Source organism: Palaemon carinicauda, chromosome 39 (genome assembly GCF_036898095.1).
Source record: "Palaemon carinicauda isolate YSFRI2023 chromosome 39, ASM3689809v2, whole genome shotgun sequence".
NCBI lineage: Eukaryota > Metazoa > Arthropoda > Malacostraca > Decapoda > Palaemonidae > Palaemon > Palaemon carinicauda.
The window spans coordinates 40,507,214-40,523,753 of NC_090763.1; the positions used below are offsets into that span (position 1 = coordinate 40,507,214).

Below are 16,540 nucleotides of genomic sequence, written 5' to 3' on the forward strand. Positions count from 1 at the left end.
GCCCTTTGTAAGGGCGAGCATCCACCAATGGGGATCGCGAACGATCCGCAGAGAGGTTAAGGACAGAAGTCACAGGATTAGTAGCAGGAGCAGTGACAGTCGATGGTCAGATGACTGCAGCGGAGGCTCCTCTGCAAGGGACGGCTGCGACAACGAAGCAGACAAACCAAAGAGGCACCTCTTCACCGATAGTGAAGGGAGACCTCTAAGGTAAAGTGGAGGGCGAGCTTTCCGACGAAAGCGCCCTCTGGGAGCCGTTGTATCAGCAAGATCGTGCGCCGCAGCAGTCCTCCGAAAAGGAGTCTCTATGAGTGAACTCCCCCGAGGAGGAGAAACACTAGCAGGAGAGACAGACGTTGGACTTAGTTTCCCCCTCAGAGGATGTTCAGAAACAGGGAAAGCTAAGTCGGCAGCAACCGCTGGAGAGTCTGGAGGGGCAGAGCAGTCGGACGTGATCAAGGGTGACACCTCTGACACCACAACGTCGGCGAGGGTCAGATGATCTACCTCTGACGGTGACGATGAATGCTGAACAGAAGCACCCATTCGGATGAACTGCAGCAAAGCTTCCTTGGAGGGCGGACCTGTGAGCCCCAAGGAAGACCAAACTGCAATAAAGGGGTTAGTGACAAGGCCTCACCAGGGGGGGGAGAGGTGGGGCCGCTTCGCTAGGGGAAGCAACACCATATCTTGAGTACCGGGGTTGGCTGACATTAACATGGTCTACGCTACTACTCGACGGTCTCTCGTAAGAGGCTGAACGAGGAGCAGCTTCGGAGGAGGGTCGGGAGACGGAAGAAGAGACCTTGGGTTTTTCTCCCTTCAAAGGAACGAGGAGAAATATCATGCTTGGACTTCTTCCGCCGTGGGAGGAAAACTACTCCCTACACTCATTACACTTATTTACACTATCACACCGTTGACCTCTGCATACAGGACAAAGGGTGTGAGGATCTGTCTCCACCGCTAACATAAACGTCCCAAAAGGGCGGCCAGAGAGTCCAGGGCAGGTGCGCATGGTCGCAGAAGTCAACTTCCCAAACACACACTAAGAGAAAAGAAAAAGCAAAAGTCATTAATGGGTGCCAATATACGGCGAGGATGAAGAACGGCAAGTCCGTTCACCATACGAGCCGAAAGCAAACCGAGCTCAATCATAGGTGTTTGAGGGGGGCAGTAGCAAGCTACCCTCCCCTACCCCGCTCTACCTAGCAGTATGGGTAGTTAACCCTCGCTAAATTTCAATGGCTCGTCATTTCAGCTACGCCGAAAGTAATACCCCTATTAGCCTAAATAGCGTGGTTTATATTCCAGTTACGGAACAACTTAGCTATTTATAGGGTATTACTTTTGGCAAAGCTAAAAAGGATGAGCCATTAGAATTTAGCGAGGGTTAACTACCCATCCCGCTAGTTAGTGGGGCGTAGCTAGTTACCCCTCTCACCCACACACCTGTGATTGTGCTTCACTTTGCTTGGAGGTAGGACTTTGATGGGGGACAGGGTTGGCAGCCAAGTATGTATAAATAGCTAAGGTTTGTATTGGTAGGAAAAATACATATTACTTCCAAATTTGACATATGTTCCGTAACTGGAATACAAACCAATGCTATTTATAGGGGTGACTCACCCATTGGAAGGGTGAAACGTCCCTGCCAATGTGGCTTTTGGCCTTACCCGGGGTACTCCCCATTGTGCAGGTTAGTGTACAAATAATTAGAGCTTACACTTCGTTAAACCTGGTTAGCATAGTCTGCGGCCTACATAAGCTGTGTGATGAGATACTAGCAATGTGACTCAAGGTAAAAGTTATTCAGAGTCTTGTAGGAATAACCGAGAAGACCACGACATTTCCAATACCACCCCGCCAGGGTATGGGGATGCAACACTATTGGAACAATGCTAGATTACACAAGGGAGCAATGGTTTACCTGCAGAGGTTTGAGGTCAGCTTGTGCAGAAAACCCAAGAAGCTGATTTCCCCAAGGGAGGGGAGGAGGAACAAAGGAAAAGAACCAGACATTCCTTTTCATTCATTCAGACCAAGACCCGGGTAATCAATGCCCTCAACCTTCTGCTACTTGTCCAATAAGGAGCTTGAGGAATAAACCAGCTGTGGTGCAACCACCACAATACCGAAAGAGAAAAAATGAATAAATGAATGATATGAGGTTTTCTGGCATCCTGACATCTAAGACCATTGACGCCGATATCATTTATTATAAATAAAGAATAAAAGAATGGAGTTTTTATGATAAAACAAAGTTTTATGAATACTTACCTGGCAGTTATATACAGTGGAACCTCTACATCCGAACGTATCTACATCCGAATTTTCCAACATCCGAAGTAAAATTCGAGCAAATTTTTTACTCTACACCCGAATTTTATTTCGACACACGAAGTAAGCAATTTTCGTCGTACGGTTGTATCCGAATTTTTCGACACGTGAAGTACAATTCGAACACGTTCCGATTCTACACCCGAATGTTTTTTTCGACACCCGAAGTAAACAATACTCGTACGCGTAGTCGGTGCTCATAGCGCCTGAAGTGTTTTTTATTTCCGCTGATAGAAGGCAACACATCGACCTCGGAGGGACGCTCAATTAGCAGGGCTTGGGTCAGAACTCCGTTCTCGTCGGCTTCTTGCGGTTGTGCACTGTGCGTTCTGCTATTAACTCTGTTTTAATCGTTATTTTTTACGTGCATCCTTTAACGGTAATTTACGTGAAGTATGGGTCCTAAAAAGGCTTAGTTTTGCCAGTGGTAGTGGCAGTGGTAAGAAAAGGAAGAAGGAAATGCTTTCTTTAGAAATTAAGCAGGAAATTATTGAAAAACATGAGCCACGTCCGCGTGAGTGAACTTGCTAAACAGTATGGCCGTAATATGTCGACAATCTCGACAATCCTTAAACAGAAGGAAGCTATTAAAGCAGTGAAACCTTCTAAGGGGATCACCATAATTTCCAAACGCCGTACCCCTATCATAGAAGAGATGGAACGACTTCTACTACTGTGGATTAAGGATAGAGAGATCGTTGGCGACACCATCACCGAGACCGTCATCTGCGAGAAGGCGCACGCCATCTTTACGGACTTGAAGGAGGAGAGCTCTGGGGGTGATACTGAGGAGAGTTCAACCGAGCCTTCCTCAGATGATTTCAAGGCATCTCATGGCTGGTTCGAGAAACTTAAGAAACGGTCCGGGATTCATTCAGTTGTTCGCCACGGAGAGGCTGCTAGTGCGGACACAAAGGCTGCAGCTGACTTTGTAAAGAACTTCGAAAAGATCATGCACGAAGAAGGCTACGTAGAGCAGCAGGTGTTTAATTGTGATGAAACCGGGCTGTTTTGGAAGAAGATACCGAGACAAACCTACATCACTGCCGAAGAGAAGAAATTGCCTGGGCATAAGCCAATGAAGGATCGGTTGACTCTTGCCTTATGTGCCAACCCTAGCGGGGACTTTAAAGTCAAGCCCTTACTGATTTACCATTCAGAGAACCCTAGGGCCTTTAAAGCACACAACGTCGATAAGGATCAGCTTCATGTTTTCTGGCGATCCAACTCGAGGGCCTGGGTCACTAGGCAATTCTTTGTGCAATGGGTTAACCAAGTTTTCGGCCCTTCTGTGAAGAAGTATCTTCATGAACAGAAATTGCCTTTAAAGTGCCTGCTATGCCTTCACAATGCACCCGCTCACCCGCCCGGACTTGAAGATGATATCTTCGATGAATTCAAGTTCATAAAGGTGCTGTATCTTCCACCGAATACTACCTCTATCCTCCAGCCCATGGACCAGCAAGTCATCTCTAATTTTAAGAAGCTCTACACCAAGCACTTATTTAAGCAGTGCTTTAATGTCTCGCAAAGCACCAACTTAACTTTGCGTGAATTTTGGAGGGGCCACTTCAACATCGTGCACTGCTTGAAGATCATAGATCAGGCTTGGGTGGGATTAACTTGACGGACCCTCAATTCTGCCTGGAAGAAGCTGTGGCCTGATGCAGTTTCTCCCCGAGATTTCGGGGGTTTTGACCCCGAACCTGATCCCGTGGTCGGTGCAGCGGAAGCCGTAGAGGAAATCGTCTCCCTTGGCAAGTCCATGGGTCTGGAGGTCGACGCAGATGACGTTACGGAACTCGTCGCCGAACATCACGACGAACTTACCACGGATGAGCTCAAGGAACTCCATGCTATGTCGGAGCACATGAGTGATGATGAGGAAGGGAGCGAGGAGGAAGGGAGCGAGGAGGTAGAACATGTGTTAGGTTCGGCGCATATAAAAGAGGTGTTAGGAAAATATCAAGATGTGGTCGACTTCATCGACAAATACCATCCAAAGAAATTGCAGGTTTGTCGTGTAGTTTCTCAATTCGATGATGTTTGCCTAACTCACTTTCGAAACATTCTGAAAAGCCGTACCAAGCAATTATCTATCGATAATTTCCTTAAAAAAACTGCGAAGCGAACTCGTGATGAAGAGGATGTAAGTGATTCGAAGAAAACGGCAAAGAGTGAAGCGGAAGAAAGTGAAACAAAGAAAACGGAAAAGAGTGAAGCGAAAGAAATTCAATTTTAAATGTATAGAGTGAAAGTGATTAAAATTACGTAATCATCAAAAAGAAAAAAAGAAAATGTAAAAAAAAATATAAAATATAAAAATGAAAAAAAAATAAGCTAAGTTATGTTAAAGTTCACTTAGTGTAAGTTAGAATAAGTTACGGTAGTGTACGTTTATCGTAGTTAACCTCTCTACCTCCTCGCCGCCCGTCCGTCTCCTCTCTGCGTAGCAAGACTAAAAACACCTGCGCTGGAGTTTCCAAGGTAAAGTGACGCTAAAAACTTGTTTCTTATTTATCATTTTTTGCTCATTCTTCTTATTTACATGTCTATTATCTAATTTAGTGTTCATTATTCTCATGGGAAAATTATGTGTAGTAGTTTATTAAGAAGTTATCATAGGTTTTTGGGCTCAACCACAGATTAATCCTATTTCAATGTATTCTTATGGGAAAATTCGTTTCGACATCCGAACATTTTCTACATCCGAAGTTGGTTCTGGAACGGATTAAATTCGTATGTAGAGGTACCACTGTAATTGGCTTGGAGTAGCCGAGGTGTATATTTCACACCCATAATTAATTTTCGAAAAAATTAAGGCCTTGTATAATTTTAAAGAGTTTTACGAACTGCCCCAATGAAGTATGGGACAAAACTTTTAAAAGATTCAGAGCCTCAAGACATTTTACTTTTAAGGCTTTCAAGTGAGGATCCCCTATAAACTTACAACCAAAGATCAACCCTAGAAATCTAGCGTCATTTACACATTAGATACGTTGACCTTTCATATATATCAGGGTCTGGCTGTACGACAGAAATGGACAACACCATATTTGCTTGTCGAAAACTTAAATCCATTCCTATCGCCACACTGGATAATTTTGTCAACTGAGAGTTGTAGTTTTCTCTAAACCATTACCATTCTAGCACACGCAAATGTAATGGAGAGATCATCTACCAATAGTGAGAGAGGACACATCTGATCTTTACCAAGCCAAAAGAAAAAGTGATATCTCTCACTGCTGTGAGTGTGTATATATAGAGGAGGCTGGGTACCCCAAAGCCACCACCAGGCTTACCCACTCAAGCGGTTAGGTGGGGTTGCTACCTCGCAGTTAAAGAATGATGGTACCTTACAGCTTCACCTAAAGATAATCCAAATAAATACCGGATAATTTGTTAGTAAGGAAACAAAGTTGATTTTGTAGATATATTTGCTAGTTTAATTAGTAGTCCTTAAAACTCGAAGTATTGTATGTTTTTTCATTGATCAACGTCATCGCAATTGTACAAAAAAATCTGTAAATCCTCCTCTTACTCCCTCCAAAATTAAAATGGCCATACTATATATTTGTTAATGCTGTACAATATTATAAAACCAAAAAACAATAACCGAGGACAACAGTGGGAACTGGGATTTCAGGGTGGGTGAACATAAAGAGTACATAAAGGGATGCATCCTTACTTAACCTTCCATAACCTACCATACCTTAGGGCTCAGGGTTGTAACCTGACCTTAACCTTAACAAGAATTAAAAATTCCTGATGTATCATCAGGATCAGCTACTGTAAATTCTAAACATTAACCAGACTCATTTTAGTTAATATATGATACTTTAATTACTAGCAAAAATGGAATTCGCTATAAGAAATGCAGGAGTGCTGGCTAGTTTCCCATTTTTCTCTATATGTTTAATGGGGACTAGGGCATTATAACTTACCCATAAGTCGATTAAAAAGTTAAGTATATTCCTCACTCTAAATCCATTGTTTACATTTGAGAGATTAATGGCGAGTTATTGCACGTGTTGCTTGCATTCAATTTTGCCAGCTGTTTTGTTTTTTGTACACATAATCATCACCTCGCTTTTTTAACCAATTACAAGCTTCTAAATATTTTTGCACTAGTTACCAGATGTTGTGTTCTACAACAGCCATTTTTTTCCCAACCTCCCATTCAGTTTCAGCTTCACCCTTATAACAAAGATGTTCCCAAGAGGAAAGTACAATCTATTTCAAAATCTAAAGTAATTTCATCTATGCCAGCAATTGATTATGATGGAAATGCTCTCCGTTCAGTGTATAACTATTGTAGCTCATGTGAAAATAAAAAATATCCCAGAAATAACGACCCACGCGGCTTCTGAGCAGAGCTCAACATGTACCATATACCTGAACATAAGATGGGCATGAAGTGAATCATAAGAGAATTATGATACTTTAATTTTCAGTCACTTAATGAACCCTATACTTTTCCCACTGGTATCCTGCATTTATTTTACATTTCTGACCATTATGACTGTTGTAAAATCACAAATTTTAAGTAATTTGTATTTTTCCTAACAATACTTACCGAGAAACACTTTCTAGGAGATTACTGGTAACTCCTCTCCGACGACCAGATTTTTACGTAGTCCGCCCTACTTCCATGTTCCATACTGTCCTGAATAACGGGAGATAACATGACCTGGGGGCATTGCCCGAGAAGGTAGCGCGTCTTTGAGAAGTCATCGCCAGTAAGTTTTATGTAAGGAACAATACCACGAGGTCAATGGGGCACTGCGTTGGGGGGGCCCTAAACCGAAAGTGTTTCTCAGTAAGTATTGTTAGGAAAAATACAAATTACTTAAAATTTGTGATTTGTTCCGACACAGAGACTTACCTCGAAACACTTTCTAGGAGACTTACACCTTAGGAGGGGGGAGTGCCCTTAAGCCCTGACCCCGATGGACAGTAGGGAAAACTACGTAAAAGACTCATTAAGTGTGATATAACACTTACCCTTCTGCAATATCTTCGTTGTGCTTGATATGGCGAATTTTCGTCTTGTGTAATGAGCGATATTTCTTGATGACGACTGACGGTACGAGAAAGTTAGAAAAGGGGGGAAAATAGAACTCGGCTCCTCGGCTACTTTATGTTTCGCGATTGAGCCTGGGGCTTGAGCCGTCAAACCAAATGCAGGGCTGAGATGACCGGCCAAATAGAAAACCCGTCTAGGGACTTTCTCGTACAGTCCTTGAGATAATGTGCGGTGAAGGTCGACTGGTTGGACCAAGTTCCCGCTCGAAGAACCTGCGCTACTGACATGTTCTTTTTGAACGTTAGGGAGGTGCTAATGCCCCGAACATCGTGAGCCCTGGGTTTCCCCGGTGTAGGAAGACCTTGTTTTAAGTAGGCTTGCGTGATCACCTTCCTGAGCCAGAACGAAACCGTATTTTTGGATATGTTTTTCTTTGTTTTTCCCCATGAGACGAAGAGATTCTTGATAGACGGGCGGAGGTTTGCCGTTCTCTTAAGGTATTTCCTAATAATCCTGACCGGGCATAATTTTAGGTCCTCCGGGTTTCCTTTATTAGGGATTGCCGGAATATAAAAGCTCTCAAACCTCGGATCCCACACCGAGGGGTTCTGAGTCTTGGCGACGAAGGATGTGACAAACTTAAAGGTTACTTCCTTCCATCCCCTAGTGTGTTCCACCTCGAATGACATTCCGTGTAGCTCGCCCACCCTCTTAGCCGAGGCTAATGCTAGCAAGAAGACCGCCTTGAGCGTGAGATTCTTGTCATCAATGTCCTTTAAGGGCTCGAATGGTGGTTTCCGTAACATATCTAGGACTTGCGCTAAGTCCCAACTCGGGATTCTAGGGGCGGAAGGGGGGCATGATTGTTCGAACGCTCTGATAAGCATGGAGATATGCCTGGAGGAGCCGAGATCTATGCCCTTGAGAAGAAAGACTTGACCCAGGGCCCCCCGAACTCCCTTGATCGCTGGAACTGACATGGCTAACTTGTCCCTGAGATGAACCATGAAGTCGGCTATCACGGGCACTGACGCTTCCAAGGGCTCTATCTTCTTGTCCCTGCACCACTTCACGAATACCGCCCACTTAGACTGGTAGACGGCTGTGGATGATTTCCTCAGGTATAGCGACATCCTCCCGGCTGTCTTGCCGGAGTACCCTTGCTTCTCCAGGAGCCGCTGAATAATCTCCAGGCGTGAAGACGAAGGGCTTGCGGGTTTCTGTGAAACCGCTGAAAGTGTGGCTGTTTTAATAGGTCTGACCTGTCGGGTAGAGGCCAAGGAGGTAGGACGGTGAGGTTCCTTAGGTCCGCGAACCATTCTCTCTCCGGCCACCAAGGCGCTACCAAAGTCATCCTTAGGTTGGTTGCTGCCCTTACTCTGTTGAGGACCTGCCTTATCAGGGAGAAGGGGGGGAAGGCGTACACGTCCAGTCCGTCCCACTTGTGCTGAAAGGCGTCTTCCATTGGCGCCTTCGGATCTGGGACGGGAGAACAAAATACGGGGAGTTGAGCGTTCAACCTTGTTGCAAACAGATCCATTACCGGAGATCCCCACATCTGTATAATGTAGCTTGCCACTTGTGGGTGTAGGGACCATTCTGTCGCTACCACTTGCCCCACTCTGCTGAGGCCGTCTGCTAGGACGTTGTTCTTCCCTGGAATGAACCTTGCCGTCAGGATGACGTCCTTCTGTTCCGCCCATTTTAGGATTTGAAGGGCTAGTTCGCACAACTCCTTTGATCTCAGTCCCCCCTCCTTCTTCACGTAAGCCACCACCGTTGCATTGTCTGACATTAGGGCCACCGAATGCCCTCTCATGTCCTCCTCGAAGTGGTTGCAGGCTTCTTGGACCGCTCTCATTTCCAGGATAATTATGTGTAGGGATTTCTCCCCCTCTGACCACGCCCCCTTTGCTGTCTTTTCCCGGAGATGGGGTCCCCACCCGTCCTTCGATGCGTCCATGAAGAGAAGGACCTCCGGAGGTTGGGAGGACAGTGGCATCCCCCTTAGGGTGTTCGACCAACCCTGCCACCATTCCAAGGCCTTCCTGGACTCCTGAAGGAGAGGAACCACAATGTCCGGGGAACTTTTCTGGTTCCAATGTTCTTATAAGTTCCATTGAACCACACTTAAGTTCTGTCTCCCGTGAGGTACCAGCTTCTCTAGGGACACCAGGTGCCCTACCAACCTTTGCCAATCCTTCGCTCTTCTGGGGTAACCCAGAAGGAAGGGCCGGAGCACTCGATCCAGGTTGTCCAGCCTTTCCGTGGCTGGGAATGCCTTGACCTGTAACGAATCCAGGACCATTCCCAGGTACGTCCTCCTGTTGGATGGGGTTAGCTGTGATTTCTCCAAGTTGACCACGATGCCCAGGGTCTTGCACAATTGAAGAAGATCTTCGCCCTGTTGTTTCAAGTCTTCCTTTGAGGATGAAAGGAGTAACCAGTCGTCCAGGTATCTGATGAGTCGAATGCCCCGTTCGTGGGCCCATATGGAGACCGTCGTAAAGACCCTCGTGAATACCTGGGGGGCTGTTGAAAGACCGAAGCATAGGGCCTTGAATTGTAACACCTGGGCACCCCACTTGACCCGGAGAAACTTCCTGCTCGACAGATGAATGGGCACTTGGAAGTAGGCGTCCTTGAGGTCTATAGAAATCATAAAGTCGCCCTCTCTCAAGGATGCCATGACCGTTCTTGGAGTGTCCATTTTGAAGGTCACTTTCCTGAGAAACCTGTTGAGGGCTGACAGGTCTATTACAGGTCTCCACCCTCCTGTTGCTTTTTCCACTAGGAACAGGCGGCTGTAGAACCCCGGACCCGGGAATGTCACTGTTTCTAAGGCTCCCTTCAGCAGCAACGTCGTGACTTCTTCGTCCAACGCTGCCCTCTTCGCCAGGTCCTTGGGCACCAACCAGTCTGCCTGTGTTGCTGGAACCAGAAGGGGTGTCTCTTCCATGAAGGGGATCCTGTAGCCCTCTTTTAGTACTGTTACTGTCCACGGATCTGCTCCGTGGAGCTTCCATGCTTGCCAAGTGAGTCTGAGGCATCCCCCTACCTGAGGCTTGGGCAGGGGAGGAACGGCCTGTTCGCCCCCTCCTGGAGGAGTAGAAAGAAAACCTATACGTTGGGGGGTTAGAAGATGAACCTCTTCGGGGGGGAACCACAGAGGAAGACCACTGTCCTGACGAGGGTTCCCTCCTTCCTTGAGTTGGTGCGGTATGCGCGGCCATGGGTGCTTCTGTCACTGGCTTCCTGAAGATGGGGCGGCGTGCCGTCTGTGGCTTCAGGGTAGGTAGCTCCCTCTTTTTGGCCAACTTCTCCACAACCTCTTCCGCCTTCTTCGTAAGAATAAGCTGCTCCCCCCAGACGGAGCAGGTCTTCAAGGCTTTCGCTTCCCTGTCAGGAATCTTAATGGGAAGGTTCTTGACTAGGGCGTCTCTTCTCCGGAGAATCCAGTTTGCGGAGAGAGCCAAAGACTGAAAGGTCAGGAATTTAAGGGCGCGGCTACCTGACCCCAGCAACTCATTCAGAGCCTCCCGTTTTGCAGGCTCCATGGAGTCTGTAGGAATCTGGGTGCCTACTAGGGTGGTGGCCCACCAATCCAGCCAGGAGGCCACATTAACTAAGTCCTTGGACATCTCCTAAATCATTGCTGACTCGGAAGGGGAGAAGAAGGTAGATGCTGCCGATGCCCTCCTGTTGGAGATGCCCTGGCACAGGATGTCTATGGTTTCCTCGGTCTTGCACGCACCGGTCGGCCTATTTTCTAAAGAGTAGTATTTCGTTTGCGACTTCAAACCCTGTAGGAGCTTTGCTGAGCTGTGACCCCTGCAGGAGTCGCTATTGCGGGATATGACCTTATCAATGTGAGTCTTTCCAATCCCCACGTTACTGGCCTCGGGAAGAGAGAGAGAGGACTATTTCTGGGCGAGGACAGCTATGAACTTGTTCAGGCCTGAAGTCCAGGGTTCTTCCTCTTGAGTGGTGGGTTCTATAAGGTTGTTATAACCCCTAATTAAGGCAAGGACTCTCCTGTACGCGGAGTCCTCCGTCACCGACGACTCGCCCTCCCCTCCTTCCGACCGATGGGGCGAATCGTGATCTCAGTCTCTGCCGTGATGGCGGGGTCCACGGTTCCCTTTACCTTCGACGTCCGCCGTCTCTCTCCTCTTCGTGGCCTTTTTCGGTGAAACGGTGTCCTCCGTGAGATAGTTCGACGGAGGTGTCCTTCCCCTTCTGGGTTCTCGATGGGGGGACCTGTCGAGGCTGCCCGGCCTAGACGACGGCCCCCTGCGCTGGGCGGAACAAACGTCTTCAGGACGGGTCTTAGGCCTGCAAGATGTAGCCCTTCGCTCATCTGGTGATTCCCTGGCGCAGCACGTGGAGGTCCTTCTAGGGGGACTGTCTCCTGCCCGCTCAGGTGTCGAACCAATAGGCCTGGAAAAGTCTTTAAAGTTGTTCCCTGGGACGAACACCCACGTCCCTTTCGGAGAGACTGGTCTCCTGCTTTTGGGTGTAGGGGAACGGGGACTCATCCTGTCCCGAGATCCAGTGGGAGACCGCGAAGGGGAGTTCCTCCGCACAGACCGACCTCGTTTCCACGTCCCTACCGGGGAGGTTGTTCTCCTGCTTTTGGGAGGAGGGGAACTGGGACTCACCCTGTCCCGAGATCTTGTGGGAGACCGCAAAGGGGAGTTCCTCCGCACCAACCGATCTCGTTTCCTCCTCTGTCGTCTCCTCCGTTCACTGCTTGACGAATCCGAAGAGTCACGTCCTGACGAGAAAGACTGACCCCCGTATCGGGACCTAGCACGTGACTGCGTTTTCTTGGGGCTACGCCGTACCCCTGACGGAGAAGGAATGGGGAGACTCTCCTGTAGCGAAGTCTTCGGCGGCAACCATCCCGACGGGCCCGCCAAACCGGGGAAGGCCTCGCCAAGGCCTTCCTCCATGTCCAGTGGGGACCTCATCGGAGTCCTCGGTACGTCACAAGCCAATGGATCTTCTTGCGGGGACTCCTCTCTGCTGACGCCGCCCTCCGTCGCTGATGCCCCTGGAACTTCCACCCAGGAACCTGACGAAGAAAAAGGGACACTATTAGACCACATGGGGTCCCCCGACGAGACGTGGCCCCTATGAGAGAGAGGCCCGTCCCCCGGACCCCCACTACACACACTTACGGTAGCCTGAATTGCCTTGGCCAACGAAGGACCGCCCACAAATTCCCTCTCTTGGGAAAGAGGAGCCAACTGCCTGTTCTCCCTGGACTTACCTCGCCCCTTACTTTGGGTAGGGGAAGGCGGCTTTACCCTACCTGACCCTTCTCCTGCTGAAGTCGCAGGGGAAGAAACGCTAGTCTTCCTAGGGGACTTCTTCGATGCCTTCTTCTTTTTGGTACGGAATTTTATCCACTGGACCTCGGGTCAATCGGCACATTCGGAACACTTATCCGACGGCGAACAAGCATTACCCCTACACGAGGTACACAACGTATGCGGGTCAATATCGGGCTTAGACAGAAAAGCCCCGCATGATCTACCGGCTCTAGGCCCAGGACAACGGCGAACGTGCTCCATAACGCAACACAAAGGGCCGTAGACACAAGCAAGCCACAAAGGAAAAGCACTAAAACACTAGGAAAGCACAAGGAAGCGAAATCAAAAGCACGTAGTGAAGGCACTAAACACACACTAAGAGATCCCGATCACGTGGGAAGCACGTGGAACCAAACACAAAGGGAATCGCACGGAGTATGAGGAGCGTCGTGAAGCACGTGTGTTTACGAACCGACCAGAAAACTTACTGGCGATGACTTCTCAAAGACACGCTACCTTCTCGGGCAATGCCCCCAGGTCATGTTATCTCCCGTTATTCAGGACAGTATGGAACATGGAAGTAGGGGGAAACTACGTAAAAATCTGGTCGTCGGAGAGGAGTTACCAGTAATCTCCTAAAAAGTGTTTCGAGGTAAGTCTCTGTGTCGGAACAATCACTAGTTTTCAGCATTTCCCCACCCAATAAACCCAGTTCCCGCTGAGGTCCCCCATAATTAGCTTTATATAAGGGGGTCCAAAAACTTAAATGGATGGTTTTCCCCAATAATAAAGGTCAGAACTTAATAGAACAAAATACAGCAAGTTGGAAAATTATACAACTGACTCTATCATACAGCCTTTTTAGGCATCTCTCCCTCCCCAGGAACCAACCTCAATGATACCAACCAACGTGAAGGCTGAAGGCATTATTGGAGGTTAAAGTAGAGCAGACTGATAATCATATTATTAGCAGTATATTTCCAGGCCTTGAAAATTATTTTACTGTACGTCAAGAATATCAAAAAGACTTAATATGTGGTCTACAAATCCCAGAACTGACTGTTAAATGGTGCTAGAGTGGCATTGATGCTTTAACCCAAACCAAATAAGGATACATTCACCCTAAGTTAGATCAAATTACGGTCAGTTACATTATGGTACTTTAGGTTGATAATGAAATACTAATACCATCCTAGGGGTGTATGTATGATAGCATCCACCTGTAGCCTATGTATGACGGCGGCTGACTAAGAATACAGCAGTGTAAAGGGGGTCGAAGGGGGCATTAGCCCCCATTAGGTAAGTAGGTAAGGACACGGATTGTAGGTCTGAATACATATTTACAACTTCACCTTGTGTTACTGTGACTCTTTAGGTATTTTTATTTACACAATATTGTGTTTTCATCCAAGTTTTTTCTATGCATCTTTTACCGGAATTGCTCCATTGTTATGTAGAAGATAATAGATTGATTTATGATACTTCAATTACTAGCACAAGTGGAATTCACTATAAGAAAAAAAAGTGTGCTGATGGTAACAGTATAGATAACCCTCTTACCGCCAATGGACGTACTGGTACGTTTCACAAAACTCATCCCTTTACCCCCATGGACGTACTGGCACGTCCTTGCAAAAAACTGCCATTTACATTTTTTTTTTTTTTGCATGTTTTAGATAACATAATGAGAAACTTCAAGCATTTTCCAAAAGAATGAGACCAACCTGACCTCTCTATGAGGAAAATTAAGGCTCTTAGAGCAATCTAAAATATATATATTGCAAAATGTGCTTGAAAAAAAAACACCTGGGGGTTAAGGGTTGGAAAGTTCCAAATAGCCTGGAGGTAAAAGGGTTATGGAAGGGACATTTCAAACAGAAAAAATTGTGGTATTTGTTTACAAGACCACGCTCTCATCTTCTTGTACAGTAATTAGGAGGTTTTTTAAATGCTGGTTAAGCAAAAAATGTTAAGATATGTTGAGCAAGGGGAGAGGGGTTATAATAAATCTAGCTCGGTTTCCTTACTGATGGACCTGGAGCTAACATCATAAAAATAGTCAACCAAACCGAATTTGCGATACCAGCGTACATAAACAGAAGTTCGTGATGCCAGCGCACATTTGATATATATTCTAAATATATACAACTAAAAATGGATTAATTACTCAAAAGTGTCCATGCAATTTACAAATAGTGACACTTTTGAGTAATCACTCAAATTTAAATTTAGTATATTTTTAATATACAGTACAGTATATCAAATGTACGCTGGCATCACAAACTTCTGTTTATGTGCGCTGGCATCACAAATTCTGTTTAGTTGACTATGTTGACATGTCAGTTCCAGATTTTAGTGAGGAAACCGAGCTAGTTTTTTTTATAACCCCTACCCCTTTCCTCAACATATCTTGCCATTTTTAGCTTTCCCAGCATTTAAAGTACCTACTAATTACTATACAAGAAGAGGAGAGCTTCAGGACTGCATAATTTGCGAGTAAATGGAGAGAGTAGTCTTGTAAACAAACACCAAAATTGTTTTACCTATGGGAAATGCGTGGTAAATATAAAGGTTATTCACAAAGAAAGCAGAAGTTTTTCTGTAAGAAAATGTTGTCCCGTCCTCAACAATAATAAAACCTAATTGTCGTTATGATCGAGGGGTTCAAAAACTCAAACTGGGTGGTTAACCTTAATAATGGTCAGAAAAGCATAAAACACAAGATAACGAGTAAGAAAAATACATGGTTTATGTAATTGGCTAAAAATTAAAGAATCATAAATTTACCTAACAATAAATTACTTAATGTTCTCTGAATAATTGAGAGTAAAGGTAAATAAGAACACTGATATTTAGCTTTTAACCCGGCCAAGCAGTTGCTCAGACTGACTATAGCAGAAAATATCATACACAAATTCATTTATCCTTCCCTGTAGTAAGTTCAATATCGAAGATGGTATCTCTACCTAGCAAATATTGTTTGCTTACACATATTTCTCACAGAAGATAACAATAAGCAGACCAAAACACAACTAATTAATCAGTGGGGTGATTTGAATACAAACATGTACCATTAACAAGGTATGGCAATAAAAGGTAGGCCAGAAAAGGGCAAGCGATGCAACTGTCACAAATGCAAATGTCAAACTCTATCTCCACATCGGGGGGAGGAGTCTCGATATGTCCACATTAACAAGACACTCTACCAGCTCATTAAACAAATATCTTTAACTAAAACTGGGATACAATAGTTACCGTGAAGAATTTATTGTAGTTTTAGCGATATCAATTTAGCAATAATTAAAGAGAAAGATCAATTTTGCTGTGATGAAACATCCTAATTTCGGCCGACCTAATATTCATTAACAAGCGAAGCAAATTTACTACAAATATTTCAGACCAAGTAATGAATTCAGTATTCTTACCGTTACTAATAAACCAAAATCAATTTCAGAGTGCCATGACAAGCTGTAGTCATCTAACATGAAGATGAGTGATGGGCGAAATCGGCCTACATATTTGGAGTAAATTGTTCAACTCTGTGTACTATGCAAGTGCTGCCATCTATTGTGGCTTATTGCAAATGACTGATACTTTGGTTCTTTTTGTGAAAAAAAATAAGCTGTTACTTTTTATTCTTACATTTTATCGAGTACATATCTTTCAAATAATGAATAAAAGATAATAAGATTTTTATTGCAAATATGAAGATGCATCATGAAGCAACAGCGATAATTTCTCTACCATTGATACTACAAAGCTAAAACTCGATTTAAGGGTGTTAGTACTGTAACTATTGCAGTAAACAAGTAGAGCCCCAAAGTAAATTATTGAAAATAACTAGAAAACAAATTAT

The 16,540-nt window shown here is 45.5% G+C and overlaps 1 protein-coding gene across 3 annotated transcripts in view; it reads right to left on the minus strand.

Annotated features, from left to right (window-relative positions):
• LOC137631140 (USP6 N-terminal-like protein) overlaps positions 1–16,250 on the minus strand; it is a 268,611-nt gene extending 252,361 nt beyond the window's left edge. For all 3 annotated transcript variants that reach the window (XM_068362816.1, XM_068362815.1, XM_068362814.1), the window contains exon 1: positions 16,110–16,250. The gene's annotated coding sequence lies outside the window, so the exon portion shown is untranslated. The remainder of the gene's footprint in view (positions 1–16,109) is intronic.
• Positions 16,251–16,540: the final 290 nt, after the last annotated feature.